The sequence below is a fragment of the Neophocaena asiaeorientalis genome, unplaced genomic scaffold (assembly GCF_003031525.2).
Source record: "Neophocaena asiaeorientalis asiaeorientalis breed wild unplaced genomic scaffold, Neophocaena_asiaeorientalis_V1.1 scaffold96, whole genome shotgun sequence".
Lineage (NCBI taxonomy): Eukaryota > Metazoa > Chordata > Mammalia > Artiodactyla > Phocoenidae > Neophocaena > Neophocaena asiaeorientalis.
Genome location: NW_020175831.1, coordinates 4,412,201 through 4,425,682, shown reverse-complemented (window position 1 = coordinate 4,425,682; position 13,482 = coordinate 4,412,201).

Below are 13,482 nucleotides of genomic sequence, written 5' to 3'. Positions count from 1 at the left end.
TCTATAGTGGCTATACCAATTTACATTCCCACCGATAGTGTAGGATGGTTTCCTTTTCTTCACACTCTCTCCAGCATTTATTGTTTGTAGACTTTTTGATGATGGCCATTCTGACTGGTGTGAGGTGATATCTCATTGTAGTTTTGATTTGCATTTCCCTAGCAATAAGCAGTGTTGAGCATCTTTTCATGTGCCTCTTGGTCATCTGTATGTCTTCTTTGGAGAAATGTCTATTTAGATCTTCTGCTCATTTCTTAATTGGGTTGTTTGGGGTTTTTTTGATGTTGAGCTACATGAGCTGTTTGTAAATTTTGGAGATTAATCCATTCTTGGTCACATCGTTTGCAAATATTATCTCCCATTCTGTGGGTTGTCTTTTCATTTTATTTATGGTTTACTTTGCTGTGCAAAAGCTTTTGAGTTTAATTAAGTCCCATTTATTTATTTTAGATTTTATTTCTATTACTTACTCTAGGAGACGGATTGAAAAAGATATTGCTGTGATGTATGTCAAAGAGTGTTCTGCCTATGTTTTCCTCTGAGTTTTATAGTATCCAGTCTTACATCTAGGTCTTTAATGCATTTTGAGTTTATTTTTGTGTATGGTGTTAAAGAAAGTTCTAATTTCATTTTTCTGCCCATTTTAAAATCAGGTTGTTGTTTTTTGATGTTGAGTTGTATGAGTTCTCTGTATATGTTTGATATTAACCCCTGATCAGATATATTGGTTGCAAGTGAAGGCCAGTTTCTGATGGTACCTAAGAAACTCACTCTTCCTTATTCAACTACCTTAAACTTTGTAATTCTCAAGCTGCTTTGACTCTGGACTCTTCCAGAATATAGACTTCTAAATGTTGTAAGTCAAATACAAGCCAGTTTCCTTTTTGAAAAGTCACAAAGAGCATGAGGAGGAAGTGGGCTTTAATGCTATTCCTCTGTGACCTCTGCTATGAGTTTCACCACTCCACAGAGTCATCTATTAGAGTAAGTTACATTCATGGTGGGATTTTGTTAAGCCCTTCTCTTGCTTTGATTCTGTATATGGATTAAGCAACATGAATTCAGTTTAGGGCCTTTTGATGACCTCAGTGGAGGTAAAGCAGGGGTGTGTCCCAGCCCTTTCTACTTAATGTGATTTTTAATAACTTAATGCCACCTTTGGATCAGCTAGATCCAGGATTACCTCATCATATTCTTTCTCCTCCTCTCCTCATCTTCCTCCTTGTCCTTTGTCCTTGTCCTTGTCCTTGTCATCCCCCTCCTTCTGCCTCTTCCTCTCTCTCTCCCCCTTCTCTTTCTCTTCCTCCTCCTCCTCCAATACAGATGACCTAGTTTGGATAAGTTAGGAATGGTCCAAGCCAAAACAGTTTGAGATCCACAGATTAAAACCAGAATTAACATTTTGATAAAAGGTCTTCTACGTTATCTCACTTACAGAGTAAACATTACAGATACAAACAGATATATAGATAGATGGATTGGAGAGTAAGCCAAGTCATCTATTTATGTAGGTGTAAATATTGGCACCTGAGTGACCTTCAGGGTAGACTAGGAAGGTGCATTATTCAAAATTAGGTATTGTATGGGTAGTTTACTAATAGTTTTGTTTTTTATGACTCTTCAATATCTATACGTTGACAGAAAACAATATTTTGGGAAAGGCATTGTTTGGTTCTCCTGCAGAGTTGTGTTTATTAAATTGCACTTTGGTGTATGGTCATGGACTCTGAAAAGCTTTATAGTTCTAGCCCTACAAAACGCAGTGGTGTGTTTACAGCAATTGTGTTAAGGAGATGTTGTTTATCACATCGTCAAGGTTTTGTTTCTAAGGACCTGGGGAAATTCTCTCTGTTCTCAACATGATGTGTCATTGTGCTTATTTTGCACATCTGCTTTTTGTTTTGCTTTGTTTTGTTTTAATCTTCCAGACATGGAATCACTTGGCTGATTATGTTTCCTTTTTTGTGCTGGAAACTCAGAATCAAATTTATGGTTCACTTAAAATCCTTTCTATAGCAAAGCAAGGTATAAATATATAAGCAGGCAAAAATGGTGGTAAAAATATGGTAAAAGAGACAAGGGGAAAACATCAAGTATGGAATCAGAGAACACCTCTTTCTTGAACTCCTTATTTCACATGACAAAGAACTCTTACCACCTACTACTGAGAGCTAGCCTTATTCAACTCTGTGTCCTCATGCTCAGACCAGTATCTGGCATTCAGTGGGTGCTCAATAAATATTTTCTGTATGAACAAGGAAAGCTCATCTCCTAACACTAATTATTATTAATTAGTGATAATAATTATTACCAAGAAGACTAACTTAAAGTCTTAGCTGATTAAAAATGTGTGATGAGATCCAGACAGATTTAAATACTATTTTAGACTTGACCTGGACTGATTTTTTGAACTGATTTTTATTTTCAAGTTATCCAGCTAGGATTTTAAAAATCAATAGCTAGCTAGGACAATATCCTTTTCCCTTATATGAGGAGGAGCTTCTTTCAAGCAGGTGGATGAATTTGTTATTACCTGACAAGAATCGTTTCTCAAGCCATAATTTTTCAACTATGGTAATAAAAAGTTAGTGGTACTATTTATGTATTGAAACAGATTTCACTCATAGATACCTGTCCCACTTTGGCATGTAGCCATGTTATTCAAGTGCTTTCTGAAGTTTTGTAACTTCACCTGCAAAAATTAATTTTCACAGTCTGTGCTGTGATCAGTGTCACTGCAGTAAATTGGTTGGCTATCTGCCTCAAATTCTTTTGGAATAAGGAGGGGTATAAATAAACAATTTTATAGAGTTTGTTGACTGAGGTTCTTGACAAATCAACCTAAGAGTAGAGATAATTGGTATGTATTTTCATTCAGATGAGTAAATCATGAATTTTTTTCAACATAACATGTCACATTTATATTTGTAAGGAGAACATTTACCTTATAAAAGACACCAGAGAGGCCATGTCACCTTGTTTCCTCATTTGTAAAAGGAGGGGGTTGGATGAGACCATCATGAAGGTTGTTTCCAAAGCAGATTGAATGAAACATCCATGGACAGTGGAAATATTACACAGAGCGAAAGGCTTGCGGAAGGATTCTGCATGACACTGTTTTTATTTTCACTACTTCAACTGAGGTTGAAGAATCCATTCTTTAACAGAGATGCAGGGTCAAACCCTAGCTGTTTTTTATGGAAATTAGACCTATATTATTCTTTGCTTTTGTAACTTCAGTTGTTTGAAGACAACCATCTTATCAGCTGGGCCAATAAGATCATTAATGGAAAACAGTGCTGTGCACCAGAAGATCTTTACTCCTTGATCAATAGTTATTTACTTCTGAGGGGTTCACAGCTTGGTTAATATAACCAAATAATTTTATTGATAGATAATATAACAATGAAAAATAAAGTTTAAGATAGAAGACAAATGAACATAGAACTTTCTTGAGGCATGAATATTATTATTTGGAAACTGTAATAGCTGCTGGAATGTTGGAAGGGCAGACAACAAAAGCATTGAATAATTGTCCTAGGACTATAATCAGACTTCCATTATTGACCTCTGTTAATATTCTACTGTAACTGTCTGCTAAATTGGTTCCTTGGGGCTTGAAATATACAGTGATGTTATGAGTTCTTATCGTATATTGCCACACAGTAAAGTAGCAAGTCTCTGAAATAGTGTTGGTCCTAGTTTGATCAATACTCAATTCAAAGCAGTGCAATAGGCAACTGTTTCCATAGAAACATTGATGTCACAGAGGTTGAACAGGGGCTGTTACAACAAATCATTTCCTTTGAGCAGTTGTAATTGACTATATGTACAGTTTGCTGTCACTTGAGACCATTTACATCAAGCAAGTAACAGAACCGCATTAGTTATTCCAGGAGTAAGAGGGTTAGCTCTTCCTTTTGTGACCTTACAAATACCTAGGAGAATATTGCCATAGCAACCAGCAATATAAAAGGATGAACATTAAGGTAGCTAGCCTTAAATTCAGTAGCATTCTTCTGGAAGCTGAAAGGTATTTTTAATAAAGTTTACATAGTTATAACATTAACACAAATCCTTTGCACCCCACAATAATGACTTGGTTCCTGTCTCACAGATGTCACCAATAACACAGACATTACAATTTCATTTGCACTTCATTTCCTGTTCCCCACCTTTGATTTTCCCTCGGCATCTAGTTGCTAAGGCAGCACACATGCACATTTGGCAAAATCTTGTTTACTGAGTACAGAGTTTGGCCCTGGAGAAACACTGAAGTCTGAAGTGCTTCAGATTTGAAAAGTGAGATAATGAGAGAAAGAAAACTTTGATAAAAAGTTAAATTTTTACTCTGGCTAAATAATCTCTAGATTTTAAGGACATGAAAGAAAACAGATGCAAGCTTAGCTTACTCTTGTTGTGTTCCCTTAGGCTAAAATCACCACCAGAATTGAGTTTCATATTCTAGATTTTTTCATATTATCCCACTACCTTACCACAGTTCTCCTGGGGTAACTGTGTCCAATGACACATTTTGGAATATTTCAGGTAGTTCTGGGGAAATTAAGAGGTTTGTGTATCCTTTGGTAGGTATACAGGCAGAAAATAGTATCAATGTGTTATCAAACTCCATGCCAAATCAAAGAGCATAGGCTAACAGGAGTATTTCTAGAACCATGAGAGCTAAATATGCCCAGACAGAATATCTAGTTTCCCGAAAATCTTGCCAGCATCTCACCTGAGCTTTATGTAGCAGGTGAAATTATCAAGAATGAGAAGCTTTAGTGGCATTAACATTGAGTTCACTGCCATTTGCAATGGTGTCAGGGATAGAAGGAATTTACGGGGTGTGTCAGGGTCTAAACATGCATTTGCATCCAAAACCTAGCTAGCAGCCTGGAAAGAACATGCACTGCCCAGCTCAGCCATAACTGCAGGCATGATTAGCAATACTGTCATCTTGGCATTTCCAGGAAAGAAAAATTATATATGGTCATCAATGAAGAGAGAAAGCAAAAATCCTTACAGGAGGTGTTTACTTGGAAAGGATTTTCTAACGCAGACCCACAATGATCAGCCTATAGATTTTTGACCAGTCTGCTGCATTCCTCAGGGTGAATCCTCAGAGGTAATAAAATTGAATTGCAATCAGTATTCTTTGATACTAGCCTGCCACTGACTGTTACTCACCTTGAACTAGAGAGCAACTATTTATAAGATCGTTTAGAGACACAAATCCAGTAAATTACTCTGTTTGGCCTTAAAAGAATGTTTGACTTGAAGCATAGAAATGACTATAAATCTTACAGGAATAATTTATAAGGGAACATAGTGAGCAGTGGTCCTCTGGTTACAATGGGTAAAGAAAGACAGTTTGAAAGGAAAAAGTGTTCTCCGCCCCCAGACCCCCTGCCTGAAGCCAGGGAAATTTTCCAGGGCCACACATACAGGAAATTTAGTAATGGCACCTGGGAGTCCTGAGAGAGAAGGGAAACAGCTGCCCTTTGCACGTATGCCCTTTCCTGGAGCAGTTCTTTTTCCTAGCTGGCCATTTTTCCTCTGATTACATGGCTTGGCAAGTGGAAAAAGAGAATGAGTCAGCTGTTACTGGGTACCCAGAGGGGTCTGTCAGTCAGGAGTCAGTCAACAGCCCAGTAACCTTTCACAAAGGCATCCTACTAGTCAGAAAGGCTGGTTGAGAGGCGTGTGTGTGTGTGTGTGTGTGTGTGTGTGTGTGAGAGAGAGAGAGAGAGAGAGAGAGAGAATATGAGAGGCACCATGCATTCTAGCTGAATATGATAATTCCTAATCATGTACAAAAACATTTGAGTCAGTCTTAATACATGCAACATTTTACTGATTAACATATTATATTAGAGTAACATATCTTAATTTTATTAGTAAAAGAGTCTATCATTAGTTCAGAGAGTCTATGGATGGGAAAATGACATAGTGAAATAGAATAAAAAAGAAAAGGAAATCAGGAGAAATGAGTTATAAATTTGGCTTCTCTATATACTGGTTTGATTCCTTCTCCCACCTTCCTAACGATTTGTGAGTGAAATAGTCAAGGGGGACAGATATTTCAGTAGAACCCCTTCTCCCAAGTTAGAGACTTAAAATCCTATTAAATTTGTTAGTTTTGAGCCTAGGGGAATACAAGGAAACCTCCCAAACTCATTGCTTCTCTTTTTTCATTTTGTATCTCAATAATTTAAAAATAGTTACAGAAAGGAATGGAATATTTCAAAAAATGTTTTCTCAGACCACATGAGGCTAATTTATTCATAAGTGATTTAATTTTTGATTTCTGAAACTCATAGGAGCACCAAGACCATCAACAATATTGCCAAAATAAATTTGCTGTGAGACTATCTACAACCAAAGATTACTCCATTTGAATTTGATTAATCCTAATGAGGTAATATCTACCTCATAGGGTGTTGATAAGGTTAAGCAGAATAGAAATTTTAAAGGATAAAATTTTGTTAAGTAAAGTATATGAGCATAAGTAAGTAGTTCTTCAGTGATTGGATCTTTTATTTCAGGGTTATTATCCTAAACATCAGTTCTTGTATGGCTGGAAGGGGCATGAGGGTTGAGCTGAATCTGTATAGATCCTATATTTCTAAAATATGTGTGTGTGTGTTTACAATTTTCCTCCCTGTTTTAGAAGTGGAGGACAGATGAACAAAATCTGGCTCATTAAAGATTCCAGGTAGCTGGGTTTCTGCTGGTCAATATGTTGGTGTCATTATTGTCACCAGGCATAGTAGCACTCCTCTGAGACAGTGTGAGTACCTAAACTATGCCTCTTTGTTGGTGGTGAGAGGAGAATGAATAGGTTTTTTTTTTTTAAGTGTTTTCTATACAATATTGACTTAGTTTTTCTCAGTTTGGCAACTGCAGTGTCTGTGACTCCTTGGGACTAGTTGTAGCCAGTTAGTCTCCGGCCTCCTACCACTGTTGGGTTTTGCCTCCCCCGGGCAGACGCTGACAGCCCTTGCCAGGCAGTGTTTGCTCTGTCATCGTGTGCCTGCCTGAGATGAGTGAGTCTGGGCTCCACTGTCTCTCAGTTACTGACTCTCTGCCCGCTCCATCTCTCTCTGCCTGTGACACTATCGCCCAGCCCCCATTCTCTTCTCTTTTATTTTATTTTAATTTAATTTTATTTTTTTTTTGCTGTACGCGCGCCTCTCAGTGTTGTGGCCTCTCCCGTTGCGGAGCACAGGCTCCGGACCCGCAGGCTCAGCAGCCATGGCTCATGGGCCCAGCTGCTCCACGGCATGTGGGACCCTCCCAGACCGGGGCACGAACCCGCGTCCCCTGCATCAGCAGGCGGACTCTCAAACACTGCGCCACCAGGGAAGCCCTCTTCTCTTTTAAAAAAATAAATTTATTTATTTATTTTTGGCTGTGTTGGGTCTTCGTTGCTGCGCCCGGGCTTTCTGTAGTTGAGGCGAGCCGCACGAACTTAGTTGCTCCGCGGCATGTGGGATATTCCCAGACCGGGGCTCAAACCCATGTCCCCTGCATTGGCAGGCGGACTCTCAACCACTGCGCCACCAGGGAAGCCCCTGGCAGGCGGATTCTTAACCACTGCACCACCAGGGAAGTCCCCCAGCCCCCATTCTTAAAAGCTTTCTCTCCACCTTCACTTCTCTGATATTTCCCTTGGTTCTTCCTTGTTCTCTCTGGTTCCTCTTTTCCACCCCCCATCCCTTACATCTTGCGTTCTCCAGAAATATGTCTTTGGCTTTATTCCCATTCTACCCTCTTTCTCTGAGGGTTCACATCTATTTCCATAGCTTCCATTCTTGGGCAATGATTCCCAATCCCAGATCCCATGCTGCTTGTCTCCCTGTGTGTTGGATTCTGAGACATTTGAATAAAGTCAGTTAAGGAGATATTCCAAGGTGGAAGTCACTGTGAGAGATTTTATCAGGACTTCTAGAGCCTACTGGGGCTCCTTGGGGTAGGGTGGGTGTTTGTGTAGGAGACAATACTTGAGGGAAGTAGAAGAGCCTATGGGGGGATATCTGCTTTGCAGTAGCTTAGGAGAAGTCTTCGAATTGTTAGAATTATTATTACTACTAGTAGTGGGGTACTAGTCCTAGTACTACCACTAGTGAAGTAGTAATACCAATAGAAATATAAATATCTTTTAAAGGAGTAACACTTAAAATTATTTACAGGGAATCCCTTAAAAGGGGTGAACTCACTACCTTCTGTGACTAAATGAATACCTGGAGAGTGTGTGAGGAGCTGATACCCAGAGAGTGCAGTAGATGGCACCAGGGAAGGGGCCCGGGAGGTGAAGGAGCAACCTTCCAGCCATCCCAATGCAAGGATGTCATCCTCCTGTGTGACCGGCTGTGTCCTTCTCCTGTCCCACAGCCTGGCCTTGCCTTGGTTTTCAGCTGCTGACGTCAGGGCCACCTTCCTGTGATGTCAGCAGGATTCCAGTCACTGACCATTGTTTCCTGCAGGAAGTGATCCTTTGGCAGTGAAAGTGCCAAATCTTCACCACTAGACCACCAGGGAACTCCCCACGCAGGAAGCAATCCTTTTAACAAGGCAGCATTATTCTGGGTTCTGCTGACAACAGCGCAGGCCCCCCGACTGGGTTTTCCAGTCCCCTTTATGCTATTTGCAAACCTGTCAAGGAGAGACCAGAAAGGGGACTTTGAATCTCCTTTACTCATATCTTCTTCGACCCAGACTGAGGGGCTGAGTCAATCCCAAATTCTCAGGAGAGAAAATATGATTGGTCCAACTTGAGCCAGTGTAAAACCCCCTTTTGTGAAGGCAGGGTGATATAGTTATAAACATAGCTGCCAAGGGTTTACCCTGGAGGGTGAGGCAGGCAGCTCCCAGACAAGGGTGGTCGGTGGGGTCAGAGCAGTTATTTCAAAGACTTTTTCTACACTTAAGCAAATGTAAAAAAATAAGTAAAATCATTTCTATGTTCTTAATTAAATAGCACTGATGCTTAATGTGTTATCAATTGGATCAAAATGTCATTTTATCCAGGAATGGTAATGGATAATGTTGCTTAAAATGTTTCTAAGGGAGCAGACACACAGGACTCATGCTTACACTATCTGTGAGGCTTTGGGGGAGTCTCCTGAATTCATAATTAGTCTGATGCTAATGGCTCTTGAGCAAGGACCTGAATTCAACACCAGCTGAGTTCAGTCAGGCTGGGGCCAGTGGTGCCCATCTGTAACCATGTAAAAGGGCAAAGTAAATGATTCAAATAGAGGTTGAATTCTGAATTTTACTTAAGGCTGATGAGCATTACTTCCAGTTAACAGAGGTTAATCTAGGGCTTTTCTGGGGTAGGGAGAAGGGTGGGGATCTTGCTTCTATTATATTGCAATACATTTATAAAACATATTCCTATATGATGACTATGTGCCTATATGGGATGGGAAGCAAGATTTTACAGACCAGGCTCTTAATATCCAGTTTTGTTTTGTTTATGGATGTTTTTAAAGCACAGCTTGTAATCATGACCATATAGTAATATATCCCATATGAAACTAACTGAAATTGAAGAATGACCTGACAATTTGATTTAGGTATAAGAAATTTTTACAGCTTGGCCATGAGAATGAGATGTTCTTGGGGAAAAGTGGCGGGGGAGTGGGGTGGTGGTGGGATGAATTGGGCGATTGGGATTGACATGTATACACTGATGTGTGTAAAATGGGTAACTAATAAGAACCTGCTGTATAAAAAAATAAATAAAATTCAAAAATTAAAAAATGAGATGTTCTTTCCTTCCTCAAGACTTGTATGCAGTGTCTCTTTGGAAATAGCCAGGTGATCCTCCTGGGGCAAAATGAACCTTCTCAGGCCCTATGTCATCTTTGCTTTCCTGCCGTAAAAAAAAGAAACAGGGCAATGGAAATAAGTAATTTCAGCTGACAGAAATTTTGGTTTTGGATACTCAGGATGATGAAAAGAAAGACATTACAGGAAGATGGCAGGGAGGAGAGACCCTAATTTCATCTGGAGTTTGCTGAACTAGTTTGGACCTAGGTCTGTTATTTCTAATTTAGTGGGATGGCTTAGGCCTGACTTCTGTCTTTAAGGTTGCAGTTGCTGGGTTTGCTGTGACTTAAATCTAATACTTATGCAGGAGACATGGAACTACTCTGTACTACTGGTGCCAGAACAATATTTAAAAATACTTATGAATGATTAATATGTGATAAGCAGTATAATATTTTAGGCTCAGCAATTGTGGCTCACGGGCCCAGTCGCTCCGCGGCATGCGGGATCCTCCCAGACCAGGGCTCGAACCCGTGTCCCCTGCATTCGCAGGCAGACTCTCAACCACTGCGCCACCAGGGAAGCCCCTGCTTTTTTTAATATATAAATTTATTTATTTATTTGTTTGTTTGTTTTTGGCTGCATTGGGTCTTCATTGCTGCACGCGGGCTTTCTCTAGTTGCGGCGAGCGGGGGCTACTCTTCGTTACAGTGCGCAGGCTTCTCATTGCGGTGGCTTCTCTTGTTGTAGTGCATGGGCTCCAGGCACTCAGGCTTCAGTAGTTGTGGCTCACGGGATCTAGAGCGCAGGCTTAGTAGTTGTGGCGCACGGGCTTAGTTGCTCTGCGGCATGTGGGATCTTCCCAGACCAGGGCTGGAATCCGTGTCCCCTGCATTGGCAGGTGGATTCTTAACCGCTGCGCCACCAGGGAAGTCCCCTGCATTGCTTATTTAATCCTCAAAACAACTTTTCATGGTAGATACTGTTTTTATCCCCATCTTACCAATAAAGAAACCACTGAGAGGTTAAGTCAATTGCTTGAGGTTGCACTGGTGATAAGGGTTAGGGCCAGGATTCAAATCCCAACAGTCTGACTTCAGAGCCAAAGCATTTCACCACCATGCTCAGTTCCCAGGAACCATTTTGGCTCTGAGAAAGTTGTTTAATCTTTGTGTCTAGTTCCTTTGTCTTTAAAGGCCTGTAACAGCACTTCCTGACTCCCCAGCTCAGAGAAGTGTTCCGAGATTAATAGCAGTGTGTGTCCATTTCAGCCTCTGTGGGTCTCTCCCTTATGCACCAAGCCTCCTTTGAAGTTGATAAAAGCCCTAGGTGTGTGTGAAGGGAAGCAGGGCCCTTGGCGGGTGAGGGGATATGTAAATATTGAGGGAACATATATAAATCACTTTTATTTCCTTGGAAAATTATCTACATAAACATCAAATAGCGTGAAATGCTTTGTATTGTATGTTTGCAGGTGACATTATCCCATCAGTGAGATCCACATTTTGAAGTCACAGTCCATGGAAACTACCCTTAGGGAATAAATTTATGTTTCTCTGGTTTGTTCCTCAGGTAACCCACAAGCTTCTCAGGGGCAAGAACCAGGTCTGGTTCCTTTTTATGCTACAAGTTTCCTTATCTTCCTCTCCCCACTCCCTTTTAGCATTTGCTTTGGTACTTGGTACACAGTAGGTGCTCGGTGAAGCCTTGATGAGGGAATGGAAGCTTGGAGAGTCAGGTCTTTTGTAGTGATTTCTCAGTTAGCTTCATTACTAGTGAGGGAGACCACCTGGAAGGGCAAGAACTATTCTGGGAGAATTTTGACAAGAGCAATTTAAAAAAGCTAATTGCAAGAGAAGAGAGTATGAGGAATTGAGGCTAGACGTTAGGAAGAGTTTCTTGACCAAGTGGACTGTGAAAAGCTGGAAATTGTCTTATAGGACAAGGCTCCTATCTTTCTATACAGATTTTGAATATTGGGTTACTCAGTTCTCCCTGGAAGTAAGGGCATTGAGGCAGGAAGAGATGGTCTCCCATCTGGGCTCAGATTCCACAGTTGGAGAATGGAAGCAACAAAGAAACCATTTACCATGGATGGAGTGCAAAAGAGAGCATATTGCCAGACACTGTGCCACAGGAAATTTTTACTATTATAGTTATTCCAGTTAAACTTTCTCAGACAGAGTGATATCTCCTAAGGGTTCCCATAGCAGGTCTGTTTTTCAGATGTTAACCTATCTAATTTACTTTAGCATTTATCAAGTCAAGGGACATAAAAATCTACTTTAAAGCCAGTAACTACCTTCTCCCAGGAATTGAAACTTAATACCCAGAGGAATTTCATCCTTGGCATTCATCACTCCTGGACATCATTAATTCGGGTCCTTGTTTTCCTCAGTACCTTAAGGAAAAGAATATCATCATGGCAATTTTAATTACTAAGACAGAGAAGATCAGTGACTTTGATTTTCCAATCAATAGTCAGTAAATCAATCAATATTTTTTGTACCTGTTTTGTGAAAGTCATCATGCTATAATAAAATGGAATATTAAAAGGACAATTTAAGGGTAAGAAAGCTTCAGGAATACAAGGATAAGTCAACATTAGAAGATTTGTTAAAAAATAAAGGGAAAAACCAGATAAATCTCATAAGAGAAAAAATTTGATAAAAATCAGTATCAGTCTTAATAAAATTCTTTAGTTATATGAGATTATAATGATACTATCAATACTTTAAAATAATAAAAAGTATTTATTTAATGACAAAAGCTAGAGAAATTTGCATAAAGAGAAGAAATACGAAAAGGATGTCCATTTTTACCATTATTATTCAATACTGTTTGGCAGTCCTAGCCAATGCAAGCAGACAAGGCAAGGAAAAAAAGAGGTATAAATATTGGAGAGAAAGCATTTTTATTTGCAGATAAGAATCAAATAAGAACTATTGGAATCAGTAAGAAAGCCAGAAAGCTGGGCAGTTATAAGTATACAAACAAAACAAAACAATAGCCTTTCAAACTAACTCTTTTGTATTTTAAACCAAAACTTTCCAATTCAATAGAATGAGAAATTTCACTAACAACAGAATATAGAAACAACAAAATAGAAAATTTGTAAAAATAAGCAATAAGAAAACTGTAAGACCTAAATTAAAAAATATATATATATACTTTATATACGTATAAAACTTAACTGCAAGAAATAAAAGAGGACTTGAATAAATTGAGATATAATTATAGGGATATTAACTATAGATATAAAATGCCATGTTCTTGGAAGGATTCAGTATTGTGAGGTAAAAAATTTAATGCAAATGCAATCAAAATCCTAATGGGGGCTTCCCTGGTGGTGCAGTGGTTGGGAGTCCACCTGCCGATGCACAGGACATGGGTTCGAACCCTGGTCTGGGAAGATCCCACATGCCACGGAGTGGCTGGGCCCGTGAGCCATAGCCGCTGAGCCTGCGCCTCTGGAGCCTGTGCTTTGCAACAAGAGAGGCCGCAATAGTGAGAGGCCCGCGCACCGCGATGAAGAGTGGCCCCCGCTTGCCGCAACTAGAGAAAGCCCTTGCACAGAAACAAAGACCCAACACAGCCAAAAATAAATAAATAAAAAATAAAGGAATTCCCTTTAAAAAAAAATTAAAAAAAAAACCTAATGGGATTGTTTTTGAAACCTGACAAAAATGATTATGTAATTCA